This window comes from Peromyscus maniculatus, chromosome 19 (assembly GCF_049852395.1).
Source record: "Peromyscus maniculatus bairdii isolate BWxNUB_F1_BW_parent chromosome 19, HU_Pman_BW_mat_3.1, whole genome shotgun sequence".
Lineage (NCBI taxonomy): Eukaryota > Metazoa > Chordata > Mammalia > Rodentia > Cricetidae > Peromyscus > Peromyscus maniculatus.
This window is the reverse complement of record NC_134870.1, coordinates 33,089,733-33,116,791: the sequence shown is the minus strand read 5'-3', so window position 1 is coordinate 33,116,791 and position 27,059 is coordinate 33,089,733.

Here is a 27,059-nt window from a genome sequence, read left to right as displayed (position 1 = left end):
CTGGACATGCTGTTTCTTGGCAACTGTCATAAGTACCTGGATCCACAGTCAGCATTTCCTAAAGATCCTCACAGAAGTGCAGGGCAGTTTTTTTTTTTCTCCCTTTCCTATCTCCTCTCCTGGGGTGTCTACAGAATGTTGTGGTATTGAGCACCAGAACAGAGTAATGTATTTTACAGAGGAGTTTGCAGGAATTTGCCAACAGGTGTAGATTCCACAATCAGGAGGAGAATGGCAAGGACACAAGATGCAATGCATTTTGACATTGAAGTTTGCTAAGTAAAGTTTTTTTTTTCCTGTTTTCCCCTACCTAGATACCTGATAAATGGAATAACTTATTCCTCTTGTCCCATGGTGGACAATACTGTCACCTTTCCTTGACAGCTAACAACACACTATTTCTTGTTATGTGTGTTGTGTCAACTGTGCTTCCCTAAGACGTTCTCCTGAGTCTCAGATTTTTATTTTCAGAGTAGTTTTTTTTTTGATGATATCACTAATTCTATTTGAAATGTCTCAACTTATCTGGGGGTCTTAGGAACATGTGAGAGGAAAACGATGTTTTATGGATCTTAGGAAACCTATGGGCCCGAGATCCGATAACATCCCCTGGTTTCCACTCAGCAGCTATGATTATAGCCTCCCATTCAGAACAGAGTCTAACCCATTTGTCTGGGGATTCTCAATGGCTTACTACTAAGTATTAAGGACAGCAGTGAACTGAAGCCCCAATGTCTTCCAAGTGCCATAAATAGAGCATCTAGACATTTTTGTGTATAGATCCTTTCACTCCCAACCTGTATCTCCTTATATTGCCTTAAATCTCGGTATAAATAATCTTGAACTCTGACCTTTAAATGGACCACTTAGATTTTCTCAGAATCACTATTTTTTTTTCTCATATGAGCATCTTTTTCAGTTTCTCTTTGCCTTACTGATTAATCTTCAGGCTTCCCCTCTATTATTGAGTTTCTGATGTGATTTTTCTATCTTATTTTCATAGCTTCCATTCTTTCTTAGTTTTATATAGAGTCCTAAAGAGCTTTACATATGAAAGATATTTTAATATTTGCTTGGAAATTAGTATGATGTTCAACCTTTTTTTCTTATTAGCTAAGGTTTACATAATGAAAATACTGGATTTGGTTTAGTTCAGGGTTGGTGAATCTTGACTGTAAAAAGCCAGCTAGTAAATATTTGGAGATTTATAGATTTAATATTGTCTCATTTTATTTTCTTTTGCACTTCTTTTAAAATGCAGCCAGTGGTTGTGATGATTTGAATGAGAATGCCCCCCATAGGCTCATTTGAATGCTTGGTCCCCAGTTAGTGGAACGATTTGGGAAGGATTAGGAGGTGTGGCCTTATTGGAAGAAATATGTCACTGAGGATGAGCTTTGAAGTTTCAAAAGCCCAGGCCATGCCCAGGTAGGTCTTTTTTCTTTGCCTCATGGTTGTTGCTTCAGCATATAAACTCTCACCTTCTACTCCAGCATCATGCCTGATTGACTGCCTGCTGCCATATTCCTTGCCCTATGACAGTCACAGACTTACTCTATGAACCTGTAAACAAACCTCCAATTAAATGCTTTCTTTTATAAATTTCCTTGGTCATGGTGTTTTGTTACAGCAATAGAAAGGTAAATAATTCAGTGGTCTTAACTTGCAAGCTACATCCTAATGCTGTTCTTTGAGCCTCTAGTTATTAGTGTATTATATGATATAATGCTAAAGCTTTGTTAAGACTCTCATACGAAGGATAAACAGCTCTGCTGAGAGGTTAATCTGCATTTTCAGGCTCAATTATTGCTCTTATTTGATAATACTCCACATTAGTTCTGGGGGTGGCCATTCATACTGTAGAACTGAAGCAAATATGTCTGGATGTCAACACCAGAAGACAGCTTCATGACTAACTGGGAGGAGAAAATGAGAGCCAGATTTTGAGATGACTAATTGGTTGAACTTGAATGGAAATCTGAGCCCAATTGACACCCATCTCTGGGCTCTTTTCCATCTTATTCCAGGCTCTCTGAAATTGTATAGATGATATTACTTGATTTAGTAGCTATTTAATGCATAGCCCCAAATGTCTTTAGCAAATAAAATTCATACAATGTGGCTTCATTCCACCTTGGTCAACGTACAATGCACCTAGCCTAGGATAGGCTGTTCTCTTCCCACATGGAAGTGCTCATTTAGCCCTACCACATTATGTTCCCCTGAGGAGAGAGACAATTGGATGGACCATTGAAATGCAAGGATGTATAAATGACTACTTATGCTGTTGGCCTTTCACCAACTGTATACCTGTTTTTATTACTCTGCGACTTTCATAAGTGATGCCATCATTAATAAAATAAGGCCACCATCTGACTACTTGATGGATCATAGACCAGGCTCTCATCTTCCACATGTTAATCTGACATATTTATGGAAATCAAAAGGTTTAAGTCTTTTTTTGTGAAACATATAGCACTTCTTCAAATATTGGAGGAAGGTGGGATAAGAGAAGGCATGGCTATCCTTCCAGTTTATGCATGTGAACTTAATACGGAGGTGATGTGTTTGGGGGGAAAGATTTATATTATGTCACTAGATGCCATGAATTCATAACATTAATTGTGTAATCTTGTCAAGGGCATATGTAAATGGCTTCTTTGAAGGAACATTTTTTGTATTTTTTGTTCATGTACTTCTTTATTTGACTACCTAAAGAACACGAAGATTTTTTTTTTTAAATGACAGGACACATGTTTTTGGTGCATTAGGCTAAAGATGATTACTATCACAGCACAAATTATGACTCTGTTCTCAGTCTTGCATTTTCTGCATTCAGTTCTTTTGCTTATATCAATGTCTTTTATTTCCTATACCACTCTGCATTAGACCTGGATTCATCCTGTTCGTTAGTGAGGGAGCACACCTCCCTGCCTTCGTCTGGTGAGCTCCTTCCATTCTTTGTATCTCAGATGAGACTGGACTTCTATGAAGAACCTGGCCTGATCCTAATCCTCTAGGCTAGGATGGGGATCTTTCCCAGGTGCCTTACAGCCCCACTCTTTCTGAAGATATATACTATATAGTATACTCTTGCTACATCTCTATGTATATCTCTATCTATATAGACATATGGATATGTTGTACTGTTGTGCTCATCTTCCTAATCTAACTGAGAGGGCATGTTTAGTTTTGAGTTTTCATGTTAATAGCTTAGCACTGACCTAGCAGATACCAACACGCATTTGGTGTTTATTTAAGTAACTACTGTTTTCTTACATTCAGTTCCTAAGGAACTACTCTTACCTTTTCATTTAAGCATGAGGATCTTTGCAGTGGAAATGAACATGGGTCTCATGGCATCCCAACATCTCTGGACTACTGAAAATTTGTATTTTAGAGACTAAGTGAGCAATGAAGTTTTGTTCCCATTTTTTTTTTCTTATTTTGTTCAAGTTTGTAGACCATGCTGCCAAGGGAGATTTTTAGAAAAACTCCCACATGTTTTAATTTCAATTCATTTGGACGGCACAAGATGTATACTGTACTTTATGTTAAGTAGAGTTGTTGCCACTTCTTTGGAAGGAATGTTCCCTACATGCAAAGCAGTCAAGATTGCAGAATTCATATTTGAATGCATCACTTTATTCCTTTAATAAATCTCTGTGATGAGCAGTGCAACCTCGGACATGAACTGGTGTTGACATTTGCACTTACACAGGGCTGCAGTGCCGGCGTGTTCATGGTATCACTATTGGGCAATGAGTTGTCTCTTCACCCACTCTAGATAAATTGCATCATTCTCAGCTCTTTGAAGATTACCTGATCATATTTCTCTGACTACCATCTTCTGTAACAGTTACAATGCCTGGTTAATCAATCAATAAGTAGTTATCAGGGGCAGATTTGCCTGGATCTTTTCTGCAAGCAGTAAGGGAAGCATGCCAACCTGCCAACTGTGTATGTGTATTGAACACACACACACACACACACACACACACACACACACACACACACACACACAAAACCAATGCTAGGGAATAGAATTCACAATAGAAAAGAAACACAGTAAGAAGTACTACCTTCACTGTGTCTCACACCCAACTTCTCATTCTAGGGGGTCCTGTTGTAATGTTGCTCTCATTCCCATGATTAATTCCTCATGCCATCTCTTTTGAATTTTATTAACTGCTTAGAACTTTACTTATGTGTCTATCAAATAAAAGTAAGCCCCTTAATTGCTTAAGAGGGCATTCTGTCTCATTTAAGTTTGCAACTCTGCATCACCTTTATTTCAACATCTAAATGATTCTGAGTCACCCTTGGGGAAGAACTCTGCATTCATAACTAAGGTCTGTGCAGACATGCAGACATTTCACAGTTTAATTGATCTATAAGTAAAAAACTAGCTTAAACATTTTGGGGTCTGGTGAAATGTGGACGTGTCCTTCTATTTAACTGATGCAGTGAGTATCCCGTCTCCTAACTTCGTGCGGTCTGACTTTTTTTCATTTGTCAGGAGGGAGAAGTAGTCTCTTCCATCATTTAAATTCTGCTGATAGCAGAAAAGCACGTTTTAAGAGCACAAGTACTCTTATCATGCATATGGAAATTCACTAGTCTAGCATAAGCATGCAACCATCTTCCCACACAAAGTATGCTTAAATAAAAGCTTGCAAACATTTATGGCATTTCTGTTTTACATAACTAACAGTAGTTGGGACATATCCATTCCAGTTTGATATGACAAATTGAACCATTTACTGGATGTATTCATCTCTTCACATTACCTGACTGAGTTGTTTACAAAGTGAGCTCTATGTAAATATTAATTTATTGGCTCAATTCATGTAAAACACGTTATTGCGGGACTCACAGATTATCAAGTGATGTCACTGACCTTTAGAAATGGCAGAGAGTTAATCATTCTGAATAAAATGACTTGCCGATTGCACTGAGAAACACAAACCAGACATTCGGTTTAGACTGAGCTGCTCTAAGGGGGAACTGGCCTTGTAAAGTGACGTATAACAAGGAGTTCTCTGAAATGGAACATTTTGATTTCCACTGACGCTTCTCTGTTGAAGTGACCTCACTAAGTATTCCTTCATTATCTCAGGAAGTGTAAGGTGTTCCCCAGGAGATGTTTGTGTGATGGGGAAGATTGTTAAGACGTAGCTCTTTTGTCTAGTAGAAAAGGTAAGCTATGTAAATGATGAAAATAAGGCCAGGGGGGCAGAGATGTTCAGAGTGATGGAAATAATTTCAGTTTGCAGAGCATTTGAAAGGCATTATGAAGGATTCATGAAGGTGGCATTTGAGTTGGACCCTAAAGGATACAAAGCCTTTTATGGTCTAAATATAAATACACCTGCTTCTAGAGAGCAGCCTCAGTCAGATGAATTTCCACGAATGGAAGTATAAAACACAGTAGTTCCCTGTTGTGTTCTGTGCTCCCAGGCCAAAGGTTCCTGGTAAAAGAGGAAACAGTCCTACATTATTTACTACCATGTGTTAAAGGAATAAAAAATGCATAAGTTGAAAAAATTTGATGGCTAAGATTTCTCCCCACAGAAGTTGAATTAGTTTCCCTACTAGATCCTATCAGACAGGGTGGTCACTTTGCATTTTCTACCCTACAGGGTTGCCAGGCAACTATCTCCTGTGATGGAAAATGCCATTAGAACAGACTTTCCAAACATCTTTTCTGCAGAACACTAGTGCCTTGAAGAAGAAAGGAATCCCTAGACAGGCAACAGAGGACAGTGACAGAGTCTAGACTCCATAGACATGTAACAGTGTTTGTTTGTTTTCTTAAAGATTCGCCTTTCCTCTGTGATTTGGAACATTTCTCTTTAACACATCTCAGTCTGTTTGGGGATGCCCTGGATTGAAATTCTTGTGACCACACTTACCCTTCCTCTATTTCCCTTGCCTGATCTCCATTCCCTTCCCCTCTGCACGCTGAACCCTCTCTGATATTCCTGCCTCTGGCTATGCTCTCCCTCATATCTACACAATAAAACTTCTCCTCTACTATAAAAAAAAAAAAAGATTCTCCAAGCCCTCTAAGAAAGGCACATATTTAGCTTTGCTAAACCTGGTGCTTTTAAACTGCAAATTTTTCGGAAGATAAATTTTCAATTTTTAAGATACAGGAAAATTTGCAGGTAGTACAATGCATAGACCTTAAATATAATGTAGTAAATCTTGGTAAATGTACATATTAGTGATCCCCTCCAAATCAAGACATAGGGTGTTCTCACAAGGCCCCCCATTCCCTCTTGCAGACTGTTGGGGACTATTATTCTAATCTAGATTACTTTACCTGTTCTTATATTTTATATAAATGGGATTATATAGTCTTTTGTTTCTATTTTGAATGTCTACCTACATTGTTCTGTGAATTTGTATACTTGCTTTTACTCTTTAAAAGCATTTTTTTTTTACCATATAAATATAAGTTAATTTGGTTCACCCTTCTGTTGTTTCACATTGGCATAGGTTTTAGTTTGGGATATTATTTATAAGACAGTTTGTAATTCTATTGAGAAACATTTTAGATATTTTGCGGACTCCTGTTTTCACTTAGCTTGGAGAAACACCTCTGAGGGAAGCTGTTAAGTGGATGCTCAGCTTCACATTAGCTCCAGTCTCTGGCAATGTGTGAAGGCTCAGCTCCTCTGTTAGGCTCTTCAAGCTCATCCATTTTTTCCCCCTGTGCTGATGATTGAACCCAGAGCCTTGTACTTGTTGGGTAGGACTCTGCCACCAAGCTACACCCTCAACCTAAAGCTCATCCATTCTTGAGCATGAAATGTGGTTTTCAGGATCAGAGAGCTGGCTCCATGCAGGAAGGGTACTTGGTGAGCAAGCATGAAGTCATTGCATTTGGATTCTGGCAACCACGTAAAAACTAGGCATGGCCTGAGCTATGTGTTTCTGTACCCCAACTGCTGTGGGGACAGAGACATAAGGATTACTGGGGCTTTCTGGCCACCAGCCTAGTTTCAGGGCAGTTGGAGATCCCATGTCTAGTGACTAAAGTAGGCATAGTGTTATAGCAGGACACCTAATGTCATCTGTGTACATAGGTGTGCATAGGTGGCTGTGTGTTCATGCACACACGCACACACACACACACACACACACACACAAACGTGATTTTCATTTTTATTTACTTAAATGTCGGTGATATTAATTACAATCTATAAGCATTCTATTCAGTTCTATCTTTTTAAAATGTGTTATAAGTTTCTAAATTAGATTACATATTAATGGTTTGTAATAATTTATTGTATATTCTGGATTAAAACATGTAAGCATATATGCATATATAAAGTGCATTGTCGTATAGCCTGTCTGTGATTTTTATATGTGAAATGTTTAGACTGTCTAAGAAATTTTCCTAAGAAGTCTCTGTGTCCTCTAAAATCATGAAGATACCTCTGATCTTTATTTCTAATATATATTTCATTATTTCCTCCTAGAAGCGTTTCATACATAGCTGTTGTGTGCAGGTCCACAGTCCATCTCAAATTAATTTTGTGTGTGTGTGCACACAGGTGTGTTATACATTATAGATTGATGTTTATTTCCCCCATGCTTATATTCAGTTTTTTTCCACATTATTTTGGAAGGGCTTTTCCTTTCTTTACTGAAATACATTAGCTCCTTTGACAAAAATCGCTCAACTGTGGCTTCTATCTACTTCATCCATTTTGAGATATTATACTTTGTTTGGATTATAATTATGTTAATACTAATGGGATGTTTAATATTGACTGTCTACTTGCTACCAGGCACAAGTGTCTAACCAGGCCTGTGAGGAAGGTTTATTTGATTTGACGAAGTTAATTGAAGTAGGAATATGCACCTCTAAAGTGGGCTGAAGCATTCCTTGGACTTGGGTCATGGACTGAATACAAAGGAGAGGCTCAGCTGAGCATGAACTGTCATTGATTTCTGCTTCGTGAATGTGCTCGCTTGCAACTGGCTCTGGTCACCATGACTTTCCTGTCATGACGGACTGTACCCTTGAACCGTAAGCCAAAATAGATGCTTCCTCCATGAAGTTGCTTTTGCCAGGCATTATATCATGGCAACTGGAAGAGTAGCTAAAAAAAAGCTCCTCTCTTGGTGACTATTTTATACTTAATCTCAGGAAGATAATATGAGTACCTCAGTTATTCAGTTTTTCTTAGTACGTTTCCTGCTACCTGTTTCAAAATCAATGTCAGCTATTTAGTTTTAGAAAGTCTGATAGAAACTTGATTGAGATTATGAGTTAATGAAAATGGTACACCACTCCTGATTTTTAATTTTTAGTTATTTATTTACTTATTTTAAATATTGATTTTTTTTTTGGTGTTTTGAGACAGGGTTTCTCTGTGTAGTTTTGTGCCTTTCCTGGAACTCCTAGACCAGGCTGGCCTCAAACTCACAGAGATCCTCCTGCCTCTGCTTCCCAAGTGCTGGGATTAAAGGTGTGCGCCACCACCGCCTGGCTAGATATTGAATTTTTGTAAGTAGTATATCAAAAGTTTTATTATATAGATTTGGAAGGTTTGTTTTTGTTGCTGAATTTTATAGTAAATATTTATTTCCCCTTCCTTATTTCCTTCCTTTCTTCCTTCTTTCCTCCTTCCCTCCCTCCCTCCCTTCTTTTTCTGTACTACTATGGCTTGAATCCAGGAACTCATTCATGCTAGGAAAATGCTTATGACTATATTATATTCTTGTCTTCTTTGTATTTTTCATTTTGAGACAAAGTTACAATGAACTACCTAGGCAGGCCTTAAAAGCCTTAAGCCTGTGATTTTCTGCATTCACTGTGATTACAGGCCTGTACCACCGGGCATAGTTTATACTTTTTCATGTTGTTTTAAATATACCTTATGAAGTTTATTTTCAGTATCCAATATTTGATTTTTATATACTGGCATTATTTCCAGAAATCCCCTTATTGTTCACAGAGCTGTGTATACCTGCTAATATAATGTTGAAAAAGTGTAGTTGGTTTGAAGTTGGTTTTTATGGAAACAGTAGCCACTGAGATCATGTCTGCCCTTCTGTATTTATATTTCTTTGCTTTTATTTTTCACGATTCCTGTTAGATTGTTATCTTTTTCTCTTTTGCTTAATGTTTCCTCATATAAGTTATTTCTATTCCTACTGTTTTCCTTTCTTCTACTTAATTTGAATATAATTTGGTGGGTGATCTATTTCCTTTTCCAGCACAAGTACTGAAAAATATAAATGTTCACTCAGATTTTGATGTTCCAAGTTTCTTGTAAAGCACTTACTTCTTCTTTGACCTACAGAACATTTAGAGATATGCTGTTTAATCTCTAAGTATTTGGGAGGCGGGGGAAGGCTTTTTATGTCTCATTGTGATTGATTTCTGATATAATGAATCATGTGGGGAGCAGAGTCATCATGATTTCAATTAAAAAAAAGGATCTGAGGCTTATTTTGTGGCCCATATATCATATATCTTTTTTATTTTTGTGTACAGTGTTCTATAAATTATGGATAAGTCAAGGTGACTGATCAGTGTTCTAGTCTCTTCTTTGTCATTATTATTCAGAGTAACATGAAGGTGTTAAAATATCCAAATATGATTGTGAATTTGTCTTTCTAGTCTGACCTATTTTTATTTTGTTTAGTTTTGGAGTTCTGTTAATAGGTACATGAGTTAGAGATCTGTTGATATTCTTGGTGAAGTCATCCTTTTCTAACTGAAATATCTCATTTATTTTCTCTCTTATTTCAGACCCTCAACAATCTGTGTGAGTGCTTGACCTAGCTCCCAAAGGTTACCGAGACTGTATTGACTCCAGTCTATTGTCTGATCTTGGGTGGGTTTTGCAGATCTCCCTTTGATTTAACCAAATGCATTTCTTCTCCTTCCTTTGATTTTTGATGTTTGTATCCAATGCCATTTTAATTTCTGGGTTAGAATTATAAGTTTTAGGGATTCTATTTTTGTCTTTAAGGTTTCAATTTCTTTCCTGATTTTTCCCCCTTTTCCCTTGATTTTCATTATGTTTTTTAACCTGCTTTGACATTATTCATTATACTAAAAGTGATTTTTCTACTAAGCCAAGCAGATGGAGGGTCTATTTCCATGGAGCTTTTCATGACTATGCATCCTAGTTCTGTTTGTTTTCAATGTGTCATTGGGTATGTCATTTATGGGGATAGCATATTGTCTTGTCCTCTGAAATATATTGATTTTTCTGTAGTAGGCTAATCATCTTGAACATATACTCTTGATTTGACTCTTTGGAGGTGTCTGTTCTGTTTCAGTCTTAGGGAAGCTTCTTAGTTCTAGGTCACCATATTTACTTCTGAGATGTAGTCTTTTTGGAGTTTGGGTGGGAAGCTCTGGAGTTCCGCATGGAAAGGATTTTATTCCCTGGGGGACCTAAGTCTTGCTCCCCGATAGTTTAGGTAAATATTTCCTAAACTTTTTTCAACCTTCCCATGAGCTACTGCACTCTACTGTGCTCCTCATGCTGTTTCCCACACAGACACCTGCTTAAGAGAGAGAAGTTCATAAGCAGATTTTGTGGCTCCTTGAAAAATCTGTGATACTCTTTTTCAGTATTTTTTCCTGCTCATGTACAAGCACCTGAGGAATTCCTGCTTGACTGTTAGGTGTCTTCATGAGTGTGCCCACTTTCACAGAGGTGTAGATGCCCATGGTGCATGAATCTGACATTGTTTAGCTCCAGTCTCTCAAGAGTTGAATCAATTTCCCTTTTTGTCTGTGTTTGATTACTCTCTATGGCTCTTAAATTATTCTTGTTTAAATATTCAGAATTTTTGTTTGGTAACTGTGGAAGATTAATCTTATATGAAATAAAAAACTACTATAGTAACCACAATTTCTAGTGGATTATTAAAAAAAAAAACACTGCCCATATTCTTAAGTCCCAAGGTATCAGTGTTGCATCTTGTGTGGCGTTTGCTGTCCCAGGACATATGTAGAAGAGAACTGTGTCCTAATGTGATTTTTATTACTTGTTACTGGATTTATTTTGTTCAAATGACACATATTTTTTAATCACAGTTTTATTATGATATTTAAATTTACATTGCAAGAACTAATGAAAGATGAAAGTCATCAAGACAAAAATAAAAATGAAATTAAGAAGAAATGGTTAAATGTGTAGAAATGCACAAAACCAGAGTATAACATTCATTAAGATACTATGTTGTGGATGATAATAGTTTAGGTATATGCCATAGCCGAAGGGGTGGAGAACAGGAAGGCTCATCACAACCTTCAGTGATTTTTCTAGTTATTTATTCATACACCCAACCAGAACGTATTTAATGCCAATTATAATTAGGAAAACCAGGATTAGTTTCTGCTATAAAATCTAGATTAAATCTGAAGCGCAAATCAATAATTATTTAAATAATCAGACGATCATTTGAAAAAAAAAGATGTAGTGAAAGGCACTTGCAATTACTGTATGAAATTGAAGAGCTGATTTGGAGTGGGAATTCTTTAAGATTGTTGATAAATGATATTGGAGATGATAGTATGAGTGAGTTAGGTGAAAGAGAGACAGACATGGCAGGATCTTCATGTGAGAGAGGATCATGTGTGCAAAGACTTAGAGGGACCAATGAATAAATGGCTTTTGAGAAACGTTATACTATATATAGTCAAGAGAGAGATTTTACAGATGATATTCAGGGCATTGTGTTCAGCATTTATAGTGATACAAAGTGTGAGGTTCAAAGCATCGTCTAGTCTGGATATAACAGATCTGAGAGACTTTGAGACCAACAAATCAAAGGCATCAATGAGGCAACTTGATGTATAGTTTTGGAACAACAACAAAATGGTGCTGTAGAAAGTCTCCCTTCCTATTTCCTTTTGGCAAAGTTGATGATTTAAAAATATAGTTCCTTTGTATGTAGGAGAACATGCACAGTGATCATATGGAGGTCAGAGAGCAACTGTAAGACGTCGTCCTCTTTCCATCAGTTGAGTCCCAGGAATCAAACTCTTGTCATCAGTCTTACTGGCAAACACTTTATCCACTGAGCCTTTTGGTACACAGAGTTGGTGATTTTTTTTTTTTTTGAGACAGGGTTTCTCTGTGTAGTTTTGCGCCTTTCCTGGAGCTCACTTGGTAGCCCAGGCTGGCCTCGAACTCACAGCGATCCGCCTGGCTCTGCCTCCCGAGTGCTGGGATTAAAGGCGTGCGCCACCACCGCCCGGCTCAGAGAGTTGGTGATTTTTAAAGCCCTAACATTTTTATATATTGGACATTCTATTTAAAAAGAGAAACTACTTTGAGGTTTTTATCCTACCAAGTCAGAATGGCCAAGATCAATAAAATAAATGACAGCACATGCTGGCAAGGATTCAGGGAAAAGGGAACACTTCATTGCTGATGAGGGTACAAACTGGTATAGTCATTATGGAAATCAATATAGTGGTTTCTTAGGAAGCTGTAAGTCAATTCACCTATAGAAATCTTAGATATACATCCAAAGGACCCTACATCCAACTAGTTCCTCAACCATATTTATTACTGCTCTATTCATAATAGCCCAAAATTGGAAATAGCCTCTATGCCAATCAGCTCATGAATGGATAAGGAAAATATGATACATTTACACAATGGAATATTATTAAGCTATTATGAAAAACAAAATTAGGAAATGGAGCTAGAAAAAATAATTTTGAGTGAGATAGCCCAGACCCCAAAATAATAATATTGTATGTTTTCTCTTAAATGTGGATGTTAGCTTTTGAGCTTTTGATATATGTGCTACAAACTAATATAGCTACAGATGTTAGGTGCCTAGTAAGGGACCACAGGGGAGGAGACAATATCCCCCCCCCCAAATTGAAATAAAATATAGTGTTATGGAAAGATAAAGAAAAAACTAGGATGGGGCATTAAATAGGACTGGAAACAGGAGAGCAGGGTAAAGCATGGATTATAGGGAGGGGCAACTAACACTTAATTGCATTTGAAAATTGGATGGAAACTCACTACTGTAGAAATGACCTAAAATTATATGTATATGAAAGGACTCTAAATCAAGTCACCACATAATAGGGGAAACATTGTCCCAACCAGATATCCTACCAAGTAAAAATTCCAGTACCAGGAATTGGTCACATCTTGCTTATTTGTTAGCCAAAGTGGTCCCATGGAACCATCAAACATAATAGACTATTGCCAATGCTACTGGTTGTGCTCCACAACCTGATACAAAAGCCTTATTGCTGAAGAAAACACAAATGTCATAGAACATGGAGAAGTTGAGCTGGTGCCTAACTAGAAGCTCTACCACTACTGACTTGCGTGCATGGTACAGGAAGGTACTCTGCATGCTACCAGGAAGAAACATCAATATCACCTAACTACAAACACTGAAACATGCAACAGCAACTCACCTGCAAAATACATTGGTATATCAGTGGGGAAATGTTATGGGAGTAACCAACCACTTTTTTGGTTGAATTTAAAACACAATCCATGAGTTAGAACATATTCCTCACCTGTTTGATCAATTAGGCAATAAGACGAATAGCTGTAGGCATTCCCTGTTGCTCCATAGAATGGAGATGCTTTGACTTGTAAGTATGTAGACCATTTCAACAGGAACAGCTAGTTTATCAATAGTCTAAGAGCCATGTGGACCAAAGACAAAGAAAAAAGAGAGCATCCCCCCCCATTACAATATTTGAGGTACTTTCAAGGGAAAATCCTACCATTAGAAGATGTCAAATCCTCTCAACAAGGCTGATGATGATTGAATTTTGCTCTTTGCTTTTGGACTGTCATTTGAATTATTTGGGAAGGTTTGATAATTCATGCTTTCTAGCTGAGCAGGATTTCAAGTTCCTGTTATTTTCTTTTCCCACTCCTATTTCCAAGTGTCAGAAACTTCTGTGGGAAAGAATCGGCCTTATTGAGCAGGCAGAAATGTGAAAGCAAAGTAGGTTCTCAGCTGTCAGTGTTGTATGGGAGCCAGTCTGATGGCTTGTGCCCAAGTTAGTCTTTGGAAACAAGAATGCACTATGAGGGAATCTGTGGTGGAGAACACTGCAAAAGTCTAACGTGGTACCCATGGAATCAATAAGTCTGGTGATGTATTATGTCCCCCAATATACTGTGTCTCCCAACAAAATTCACCTGAGGATCAGAGGAAAAGGCCAGCCTAGTAAACATAGAAGTCAGACAATAGTAGCACACGCCTTTAATCCTATCACTTGGCAGGCAGGGGTCTGTCTGGGTCTCTGTGAGTTCAAGACCACACTGGGAGCAGAACCAGGCATGGTGACACACTCCTTGAATTCCAACACTAGTTAACCTTGGAGGTCTGTAGGTCTGTATGACAGATAGGAAGTGACAGAGCTGGGCAGGAAGAGGAAGTGGTGTAGCTGGACAGAGAGAGCAAATCAGATGGCAGAACATCAAGGTATATAGGCATGGGTAGACAAGAAGTAGCTTGCTTTGGAAGCTGCTGAGTTGGTGAGGTAAGGTTAGCTGTGGCTTTCCCTATTTCCCTGATATCTCTCAGGCTTTCACCCCTATATGTGGCTCCATGATTTTTACTTAATAAGACCATTTAGAAATTCATCTACAAATAAGTTCTCTACATTTTTTAATAAAAATCCTTTGTTTTCTGTCTTGTTCCAACATGTTCACTCAAGTTAAACTAATGAATCCTACACAGAGAGAATAAGGAACAGAGCATCCTTGTTTCTTTTCTGTTGTTGTGATAAAATAGCCAGACAGAAACCAACTTAAGAGCAAAAGAATTTATTTTAGCTCACAATTGAAGGTTATAATTTATTATTGTGGTGAAGTCAAGGCAGGAACAACATATATGAACAGAGAGGAAAATATGTATATATGCACACTTGCCTGCTTCCTTGTGACCAACCCGATATCTCCCCTCTTATACTGTTCAGGATCTCATAACTTAGGAACTTGCTGCCAACAGTGGGCTTTGAATATGACATCAATTAACTTAATCCCCATGATGGCTATTCTTGGTCATCAACTGGACTACATCTGGAATTAACTAATAAAACCCAAGAACCTGTGAGGGATTATTCTAAATTTAATCATTTAAATGGGAAGACCCACTTTTATTCTGTCTTTTTTTTTTAAGTAGAAAGATAAATCTTTAATGCAGATCTTTTGAATTGGGAACATCAGCCTTTAATATGGGCCACACCTTTGGCTAGCAGCTTATATAAAGGATATGGAAGAAGGAAATTTGCTCCTTTTTGCCTATTTGTTCTTGCTCTTACTGGCAAGCTAACTCCTTCACTGGCTTCAGAACCTACTTCTTCAGGATTCTGGCATATATTGAAGATCAGATGAAATATCCAGACTTGTGGACTGAACAACTACTGGTTTCTTGGGTTTTGTGTTGGTAGACAGCCATGGTTGAACTAGCTGGACATCATCCTGTAAGCCATTCTAATAAATCCTGTTTACACACACACACACACACACACACACACACACACACACACACACACACACACACACATAGAGAGAGAGAGAGAGAGAGAGAGAGAGAGACTCATTCTGTATTAGTTCTGTTTTTTTAGAGCACCCTAACTAATACAGTTTCCCCACAGACATGCTCACAGACCAACCCAGTGTAGACAGTCTGTCACTGAGGCTCTCTTCTCAATTTTTAGGTTGTGTCAAGTTGACAACTAAAGCTAACCATCACACTATGCACTTCGTCAGTTTGACACACAAGCATATCGTGTTTGAACTAACTATAGCTTTCCACTTCTTGTCCTCAAAGCCTTTTTTTTTCCAAATTCTAAAATACAGTTCAACACTAAAAGTCTAAAGCTTCTTTTAAAAATCAAGTCTCTTAACTGTGGGGTCCTATGATTTAAAACTATTTATATACTTGTACAATATGACATCACAGAGTAATATTCTTACTCCATAAAAGAAGAATCAGGGTATCAGAGAAATAATCAGATCAAAATAAACCCCCAAATGTACAAGGGCAAATATCAAATCCTGCAGCTCAGTATTCATTATAGAGGGCTCATTTTCTGGCTCCACCTGTAGTGGGTAGCCATTCCAGCTTGGATCTGGAAGTTCCAACCCCACTGAGACTCTGGCAACTGTCACACCTATAAGGCGGGGCCAGGGGAAGCGCCTGGAGAACTGAGAGCTGGATGGGCCAGAGCTCTCTTTGTGCGCTCTCTCGGTGCCAGGACGCTGAACGGTGGAGGTTGACCTAGCAGAGCTCCAGAGAACACCGCTGGACTGTGATACACCTTCCCCAGACCCTGCGACCTACCTATCAGTTAATTTCTTAGCCCCGAGACCAGCGAAAGAGGCAACCTCCACCATTCAGCGTCCGGGCACAGAGAGAGCGCTGGCCCATCCAGCTCTCAGGTCTCCAGGCGCCTCCCCTCGCCCCACCTCGTAGGCGTGACAGTTGTCAGAGTCTCAATGGGGGTTGGAACTTCCAGACCCAAGCTGGAATGGCTAACCACTACATCCACCAGGTTTGGGTATCTGCACTCCTCCAGTTCTGCTACTTGCATCACACACAGCTTCTCTCTTGGGCTTAGACCAGCTCCATTATATGCCCCCAGCTCTCTTTGGTAGACATATAGTCTTGGGGCCCTCACTACAACTAAGACTTCACCTATATAGAGCCATGCAGTGATTTCTCAGGGTATCTTCACAGGGACCACAATCCTGCCAAATGGTGTCAGGCCTCAACTTCTTTCCATGACCATGTCAATCTTCTACCATGTGGATGACACAATAGTACTACATTCTGCTCAAGATACAGTCTGTTCCCTTTAAGCCACAAGCATGTCTTTTGTTCTCCAAGGAAACACTGTCCTAATGACTCAATAAGCCACAGAATTTTCTCTTCAGTGGTACTGATCTCTTTCACAATCATAAATGCTTCTTCAGCCTGATCAGAAACAGATCCTTAGCTAAATTATCACACACACACACACACACACACACACACACACACACACACACACAACTTATTCCTGTTATTGATAGAATTTTTGTTTCCATTCACGGGCCTCATATGCTGGGTCTCAACTGTCCACATTTCTCTGAACTTTTTTATCTCAAAATCTCCCAATAAACCAGCCAATTAAGCTCTGTTTCTATCATCAATTGGGTTTTCTACATTAGCATAACAAATGTTTCTAAGTTTTAACCACAGAATAGTCCAAGGCATAAAAACCACATGGTCAGGCCTATTACAGCAACAACCCCACTTCTGATACTAATTTCTGTTCTAGTTTTGTTTCCTTGGTGATAAAGTACTCTGACAAAAATCAGCTTAGGGGAGAAAGGGTTTGTTTTATTTTATAATTCCAGGTTAAAGTCCATCATTGTAGGAAAGTCACAGTGGCACTAGCCTGAAGCAGCTAGTCATATATCCATAGTCAATAGTAGAAAAAGAATGCATACTTACTTGTTTGTTCTTAGCTCAGTTTCTGAACTCTTACACCTAGCCTCTGCCTAGGTAATGGTATCACCTACAGTGAGCTGAGTCTTCTTACACCAATTAATTTAACTAAGACAATTACTTATAGTCATTCACACATGCTAGCCCAATGTAGATAGTAGTGTCTCATTGTGTCTCCTTACATAGATTATTCTAGGTTTCTAGATTATTCTAGGTTTGATTAACTTGACAATTAAAGCTATTGTAAGAGGCAAACTAAGTGTTTAGATAGATTAGAAATAGAAAGTTGCTATTTATATATAAGATCCCTGGAAGGAGTGAGTAGGCTGTCTAGAGGGCCTTTCTTTCTTCCTTCCTTCCTTTCTTCCTTCCTTTCTTTCTTTCTTTCTTTCTTTCTTTCTTTCTTTCTTTCTTTCTTTCTTTCTCTCTCTCTCTCTCTCTCTTTCTTTTTTCCTTCCTTCCTTTTTTCCTTCCTTCCTTTTTTCCTTCCTTCCTTTTTTCCTTCCTTCCTTCCTTCCTTTTTTCCTTCCTTCCTTCCTTTTTTCCTTCCTTCCTTCCTTCCTTCCTTCCTTCCTTCCATTCTTTCTTTCATTTGTACTTTTCACGTGCATTAGAGAATCCATTTGTTCATTTTCTAATTTGTCAATATTAGTTTTGTGTCAAATTCTGAAGACTTGAAACACTGTGTAAGCTATCCCCACCCAGTGGGTTTTTATGCTAGAAAATTAACCCTAGAATGATTATAAAAGTTCATCCTGTCTTATGAGTTCTTCTTAAGCTCCACTTTTCAAACATTTGGTAAAGGCCATACTGTCAGCTACTGCCAGAGGGAGGCTATCGTTCACAGCTGGTGAACTCTATAGAATGTTTCTATCAGGTCTAATTTAGCTTTAGCTATTTCAAAATATTCTTATTGCTACATAATGTAACTTTTGTATGTTGGACAATCTCTGGTGGCATATACTTATGTTCAAATTAATTCAAATTGCCTTTTCACAGATTTCTCTTAGCACACCCATTTATAAATAAACAGATAGGTGGCTCCATGTACAAATCACACTTTAAAAATTAAACTTAAATTTCAAAACTTTATTTGTAGTCCATAAATAAAAATTGTCTTGTATATTTACATGGTATAATATGAGTTTTACTAATGTAGATAATGTATAATAAATAAAGATAATTAGAAAACCATTTACCTCATATACATACCATATTTTATAATGAAAACAAAAACATTTAAAATCTACTTAATAATTTTGAAATGTTCATCTAATTATGTGTATGTTTCCCCTGCATGCATACAGTGGCTGTGGAGGTCAGAAGAGGGCTTTAAATACCTGGGACTGGAGTGAGAAGTGGTTGTGAGCTGCCTTGTAGGTCCTGGGAAGTGAATCTGGGTATTCTGGACGAGCAGTCAGTGCTCTTATCTACTGAGCCATCTCTTCAGCCCTCTGATGATTATTTAGCGTCCACAACACTTGGTGTAATAGACCGCTAAAGTCACTTTCCATAGCTAACTGAAATTTCATGTTCTTTACTCATCAACACACCTTCTCTTCAACACCCTATGTCAGGATCTGGTGGGCCCTGTTCCATTTGTTACTTCTGTTCCTTTGTCTAAGTCAGAACAAAGTGAAACTCTCAAAGCCATTGTCTTTAGCAAGAGGGCAATGCTGACTGCCTAACTTTTCTTCTTTTTGGTGAGCAAGTCTATCTTGTTGACACCATTGCCATCCTTGTTGACATCAGACTTCAATTTCTTTGTCATTCCAATGTGGACTGAAGACCAAGGATCTCCAGGAATCCTCCAGGTCTTTAGCCCCAGTTTGGGACTGTTGAAGCATGTAGCATTGCAGATTGAGCTGACTTCTCAGCACTCCTGTGTGAAGAAGGTCCTTATTGGACTGCCCATCTCTGTTATAGTGTAAGTTAGTCTAGTAAGCTTATTTTTATAAGACAAAAGAAGAGTCTATAATAATACTTTTAGATTAGTTTGTAGTACAAAATTTCTATGTTTTTCTTTAATTATTACTATGGTAGTTCTTAGATGAATTTTCTCCTTTGGAGTTTTCAGAAGCTCTTCACTGTAGAGTGTTGAATTTGAGTGGGTAGCAGTAAGGTGGGCAGAGCATGCTAAGAAATTGAGAACAGTGGGAACTTTGACCTATAGCAGTCAGTCTACATGAGATATTACTTAGTACAATAAAATTCATTGTTGTCTGTACATATCATGGAATATCAGTTTCAGAATAATACTTGCAAGGCTTATACTTTCCCCTTAGAACTGCTCCTTTCACCTTAGATGATGTCTTCCTGTGGTAGGAGCCTGTTCATCAAGTCCACAACTCTTTATTCTCTTGTCACTCATTGGAAACTGAATAGCATTTAGTCAATGCTCCTGAGCATTCACCACTGTTTTAGAAGCTCAGAACATAACAGTGTGGGGAACAAATACCTTACCCACCCTGCCTTCTTGAGGAACCTACCTTTTATGAGGGCAGGCAAGTAAGACAGGAAAATAAGAACTAATTGGAAAAATACATAATTTATTTCATTGTATTTTCTTGCATTGAGGAGTGCTTTGAAGTGTGGAACATCACCCATTTGCTAGAAATTGGACTCAATAGCAGCAAAACATCCTAAAAGTGCCCCAAATTAATCAAGTCCTCATCATAATCCAGAAATGTAAAAGGAACATGGAAAGAGAAAGTATTTCAATTTGGATATTGGCACAATACTTCTCTGCATTTATTTTCAGCTTAACACTTCTTTTCTCCCAGGTTTGTTTACATTTGGCATTTGTATCTATCTCTTATTTTGTTCTGATAACCCATTAACTTAGAAGTAGCTTTTATAAAGCAAAAGTGACTTTTCCATTATTGAGTATCTGTTTCAAAGTCATTTAATCTTCTGAGCAGAATTTGTTGTGTGAAGTTTTGTGCAGCCAAGAATAATTTATTTGCAAATGTAGCAATGGCACACAATCAACCAAACGAGATTGAGGTTTTTTCTCCAGATGATATTTTACTGAAAGTTTAAATGCGTCTGGTTTATGTTTCATTAGAATTTGAATAGGTATATGCAGTTCCTCAAAATGTTCTCTGATAGTGAAATAGTATTTGGAAAATAGTACCTCATAAACACAACTCCTTTCTGAATACCATCATAGCCAAATGTACTGCTCAAGTCAAATATTATTTGGAAGGCAGCACTGTTTAAATAAAAGAATATAATTTAAATTAGAATTATTGTACCATGTACTAAAGAAGTAATTTATTTGGCCAATGCATTTGCAGGTGTTGTGACATATGTATAATCTTTAAAGTTATTAAGGATTCTCTTTTCAGACTGCTCTAATAATACTTTTCAAAAATGTTATAAAAGCATTAAGAGCATAAGGGAGTTTTCTCAGTGATCTCTGAGAGAATAGTTTCTGTAACAACACTTGCATAATTAGCCTAGATAATACTTAGAGTGCTTCCTGAAAGTGATTCATAAGACTTAAGAGTCTGCCTGTTTGGAATGACTGCTCCCTCAATACCTGTCTTTTATTTTACTTGTGTGAATAGAGGGTGCCACAATAAGCCTACCACAGCAAATAAAAAACAAAAGCACACTGCCCTATTAGATGCTAATTTACTCGGGGGTGGTGGTGCTTGAGTTATATAGTTCCCAGAATCCTCCCTCCCTCCCTCCCTTCCTCCCTTCCTCTATCTCTTCCTCTCTTTCTTCCTTCCTCTCATTCAGGGTTATTAATTGTAATCACCTATCAATGTTTTCGTGGAATTACTCTCACTCTTCTGTATGGTGATCATCTGTTGTGTTCAGCTAGTCATGTCATTTTCTCTGGATCTTGTGATCATCATGTGTGACTACAGCCAAGAATCAAGGCCTTATTTATTTGAAAAGAATGAATTAGGTTCTACTGAGGAGAAGAGAAGATCAGATCTATATGTTGGATGTTACAAGTATACGGTCTTAGTACCTAAGAGACTAAGGAAAGTTTGTTTATGCTGCAGTGTTAAAACAGACATAAGCACCTGTGTTCTATTGATTGACTTGATATATATGCTGATTTCCGAACATGAGGCATTATCTATACACTTAGAAAGATCTATTATTTCCATGGCAGTAAAAACATCACTTGAAAGAGGGACTTCCCAATGGTTTTTCTTTCTTCTTCTAACTATCCATCTCTGGAATAAACACAGTTGTCTTTATTCTTATGTTTTTCCTGGTGTTGCACAAGATTTTAGTTAAGTTCACCATGTGACTGCTTTTCTTCCTTGTTCCTATGTCTTTAACATGCAACAGTCAGGTCTTCTCATTTTCATGGTGTTCTATTTTATATTCTGGTACTCAGTAATCTATTTAAAAAATTGATTCATCACATATTGCATACTGGACACCAAGCTATGCTCTAAGGACCGGAAAAAAAGTTTAAATCCAGAATCTTGTTTTCAGAAATTCAGAATAAATGGATGAGAATCATGACCTCATCATAATAGGGTATGACTGGACTGAACGTGGTCCTGTATACACATCAAAAAGACTTAACATTAGCTGAAAATGTTAATGAAGGCATTTCCACCTATATGTCATGAATCTTCATGAATCTTGAATTATCAGATCCCCAGTCGCTCCCTCCTATAACTCCTTTTTAAATTATTTTTTAAGGTAACATACAAAATAAAGGGTTTCATTAGAATATTTTCATGTCATGGCCCTATTGCAGCTGGGGTCTGTGTTGATGTCCAGGGTTCCTTCCATTAAAGACCACTTGGATGCCTGAGATCTGGGGCCATGTTAGTGTCCAGGAGCCACACTGCTGGGGCCATGCCCATCTAAGTGGCCTGCACTGCTACCTGGGGCAATGGTGACAACCATGCCCAGCTGCTGCTGAGGATTATGTCTGGGTACATGATCCCACTGCAGCTGGGGTCTGTGTTGTCAGCAAATGTTACACAGAAGCCCGGGTTAGGGTCACATACTGTGGCTTTGTTGGTGTTGGAGGTGCCATGCTGCCAACAGAGCCATCCTGATCTGAGTGGCTTGTGCTTCTGCGTGGAGCCAGGATGTCATCTGGGCCCAAGCTTCTACAGAAGGCTGTGTCTGTGTCCATGGCCCTCCTGCATCTGGGGTCTGTGTTGATATCTCTGGCCAATGTTGCCTACAAATTTCATGATGTCATTGTTTTTAACAGCTAAGTAATTCTCCATTGTATAAATGTACCACATTTTCATTATACATTCTTCGATTGAGGGACATCTAGGTTGTTTCAATTTCTGGCTATTACAGATAAAGCTGCTATGAACATGGTTGAGCAAGTGTCCTTGTTGTATGGTGGAGTATCCTTTGGACATATTCACAGAAGTGGTATAGTTATGTCTTGAGGTAGACTGATTCCCAATTTTCTGAAAAACAGCCATAATAATTTCTGAAATGCCTGTACAAGGTTGTACCCCTACCAGCAATGGAGGAGTTTTCCCCTTGCTCCATCTCCTTGCCAGCAAGAGCTGTCACTTGTGTTTTTGATCTTAGCCATTCTAACAGGTATAAGATTGAGGAATCTCAGAGTTGTTTTGATTTGCATTTTCCTAATGGCTAAGGATGCGAAATATTTCCTTATGTGATTATTAGTCATTTGACATTTCTCTGTTGAGAATTCTCTGTTTAGCTCTGTATTCCAGTTTTTAATTGGATTATTTAGTTTGCTGATATCTAGTTTCTTGAGTTCTTAATGTATTTTGGATATCAGCCCTCTGTCAGATGTGGGATTGGTAAAGATCTTTTCCCATTCAGTAGGCTGCTGTTTTGTCCTATTGAAGGTATCCTTTGCCTTACAGAAGCTTTGAAGTTTCATGAGGTCCCATTTATTAATTGTTGATCTTGGTGCCTGATCTATTGGTATTCTTCTGTTCAGGAAGTTGTCTCTTGTGCCAATGCACTCAAGGCTTTCCCCCATTTTTTCTATCAGGTTCAGTGTATCTGGTTTTATTCTGTTGTCTTTGATCCACTTGGACTTGTGTTTTGTGCAAGGTGCTAGTTATGGATCTATATACATTCTTCTATATGCTGACATCCAGTTAGACCAGCATCATTTGTTGAAGATGATTTCTTTTATCCATTATATAATTTTGGCTTCTTTGTTGAAAATCAGGTGTCCTTAGATGTGTGGATTTATGTTTGTGTCTTCAATTTGATTCCATTGATCAACCTGTCTGTTTTTGTGCAAATATCACATGGTTTTTGTTACTATTGGTCTGTAGTACAGCCTGAAGTCAGGGATGGTGATACCTCTGGAAGTTCCTTTATTGTATAGGATTGTTTCAGCTATCCTGGATTTTTTGTTTTTCAATATGAAATTGGATATTGTTCTTTCAAGGTCTGCGAAGAATTGTGTTGGGATTTTGATAGGTATTGCATTGAATCTGTAGATTGCTTTTGGTAAGATGGCCATTTTTTTTTTTTTTACTATGTTCATCCTACCAATCCATGAGCATGGGAGATCTTTCCATTTTCTGGTATCTTCTCCAATTTCTTTCTTCAAAGATGTGGATTTCTTGTCATTCCAATCTTTCACTTGCTTGATTAGAGTTACACCCAGAAATATATATATATATTCATTTGTGGCTATTGTGAAGTGTGTTATTCCCTTCTTTTCCATCTCTACCAGTTTATCATTTGTATTTAGGAGAGCTACTGACTTTTTTGAGCTAATTTTGTGTCTAGCAACCTCACTGATGGTGTTAATAAGCTATAGGAGTTCCCTGGTAGATTTTTTGGGCTTGTTTATGTATGCTGTCCTATCATCAGCTAATAGGGATACTTTGAGTTCTTCCTTTCCAATTTGTATCCCCCTGATCTCCTTCAGTTGTCTTACTGCTCTAGCTAAAACTTCAAGTACTATATTATATTGAGTAGATATGGGGAGAGTGGACAACCTTGTCTTGTCCCTGGTTTTACTGGGATTGTTTTAAGTTTCCCTGTACTTAATTTGAGTTTGGCTATTAGTTTGCTATATATTGACTTTATTATGTCTAGGTATGTCCCTTATATCCCTTATCTCTCCAATACTTTTATCATGAGGGGGTGTTAGAGTTTGTCAAAGGCTTTCTTTTAGTATCTAATGAGATTATCGTATTTTTTCTTTCAGTTTGTTTTTATGGTGGATTACATTGACAGATTTTCATATGTTGAACCATCTTTGCATCTCTGGGATGAAGCCTACCTGATCATGGTGGATGATCTTTTTGATGTGTTCTTGGATTTTGTTTGTGATTATTTTATTGTATATTTTTGCATCAATGTTCATGAGGGAAAGTGGTCTGCAATTCTCTTTCTTTGTTGTATCTTTGTGTTGTTTGGGTATCAGCGTGACTGTGGCCTCATAAGATGAATTTGTAAATATTCATTCTGTTTCTATTTTATGAAATAATTTGAGGATTATTGGTATTAGCTCTTCTTTGAAAGTCTGGTAGAATTCAGTGCTAAAACCATTTGGCCCTAGACTTCCTTTTCCTTCCCCTTTCTCTCTCTCTCTCTCTCTCTCTCTCTCTCTCTCTCTCTCTCTCTCTCTCTCTCTCTCTCCTCTCTCTCTCTCTCTCATTTCTTCCTTTCTTTTTTTTTTGATTAGGAGACTTTTAATAACTGCTTCTATTTCCTTGGGGGATTATAGGTCTATTTAAATTGTTTATCTGATCTTGATTTAACTTTGGTAAGTGGCATATATGGAGAAAATTATCCACTTCTTTTAGATTTTCCAATTTTGTGGAGTATGGGCTTTTGAAGTATGAAATAATGATTCTCTGGATTTCCGTGTTCTGTTGTTATGTCTCCTTTTTCCTTTATGATTTTGTTAATTTGGATATTCTTTCTCTATTCCATCCATTTTCACACAAATGACATGATTTCATTCTTCTTTAGAGACATTTGAAGCTTCATTGTGTATAGATATCAAGGCTTCTCTATCTAGTCATCTGTTGATGGACCTCTAGGTCTGACATAGCACATTGAGGCCCATGTTGAGTTTTTTTTGTTATTGTTGTTGTTTTTATTTTTATTTTAAAATCTTGGCACAGTGGGGAGGTGTTGTAAAGTGTAAGAGTTGAGGCCAAGCTGCAAGTCCTCTGCTGGTTATCAGGATACATTGAAGGGGATAATGGGACTCTGCTCCTTCATTTTAGTTTTACCCCCTTGTTGTGAGGTGGGCACATCTCCAAGCACATCTGTCACAATGTTGCCATAAGCCTAGAGCAATGGGGCCAATAGATTGTTGGCTGCCAACTCCAAAATGGTGTTATAAATAGTAAATTTGTTCTTTATAAATTGGTTTATCTTAGGTATTTGCTACAGTGTTGGGGAACTGACTAGCAAAGTAAATGTAAGTAATAAAGACTTAAAAAAAAAAAACAAAAAAGAAATCTCAGAAGAGACCAGAGCTGGGCTGTTGACATTTGGCTCTTACCAGCTGTTCTAAGGGTCTCGACAGTCGGCAGAAGACACGCTTTGAAGCAGGCTTCTTGGGAAGCATCAAGGAAATTGTGTTATTTGTGCATTGTTTGCAGTCTGCCATTCATCCTCCAGCCTTGCTATTATCTTCTTTCATTTAAAAAGCACTTAGAACTGCTTTGCTCGAGAACAAACCAAAATACCTCCATGTTCCCATTTCCTTCTCTCAGCAGTTGTGAATGTGTGCTCTCCATTGCCCAGCCCACTTCCAATTCTAAAGACATTCTTTGGACAATAGATGCATAATCGAGCACTGTGCAGTGGAACACAGCAGTCTCTCTGTACTGCCCAGACTTGTTTTCACTCCAGCTGTTTCTATTGCCAAATGCAATTTCAAACTTTTAGCTGAGGTATATTTGAGGATGCACATTTATCACACAGGCTCTAATTATGGAAAAGGCCTTACTTAAACAAACAATTATTCAGTCTCAACTTGATTACTAGAGCAGACTAATTGGTATTCCTGATTCCAGCTTCAATCTCCTGTGATGCATCACACAAAGTAGGTTGGACCAGCCAGGACAAGACTGCACAGTCAGACACATCAATGAGCCCTTCTGCATTCCATGCCTTCTTTCTGCTTCTCATTTTCTAAGAGGCACAATAAGTGTGTAGGTTGCCTGCTGAAGATTCCCAAAGGATCTTCAGTTGTAGGTAGCAAGACATGTGACCTTCCTTCTCCTTTTCCTCCAAGTCTACTTATTCAGTGTCTCCTCTCACTAGCAAGGTTAAACTATAGTGATTGTTGCCTATATTGTTAATGGCCATGTATAATTTAACATTCACAGAAAGCATTTTCACTTTTAAACATGAGCTCTGGAATGCCAACACAGCCTTTAGTATTACAGCAGTATTTAAATTCTGTGACTGTAACAGGAGGGTGATAACACAGAATTGAAGAAATTATCTCCCATATGTTTTTCATATAAAAACAACCTTAGGCAGGCCTGCTGGTGCAGATCTATGATCCTAGCTACTTGCGACAGAAGGAGTGCAAGTTCAAAGCCAGCCTTAGCAACTTAGTGAGACTGTCTCAAAAGGTGAGAACATGCTGGGAATGTAGCTTA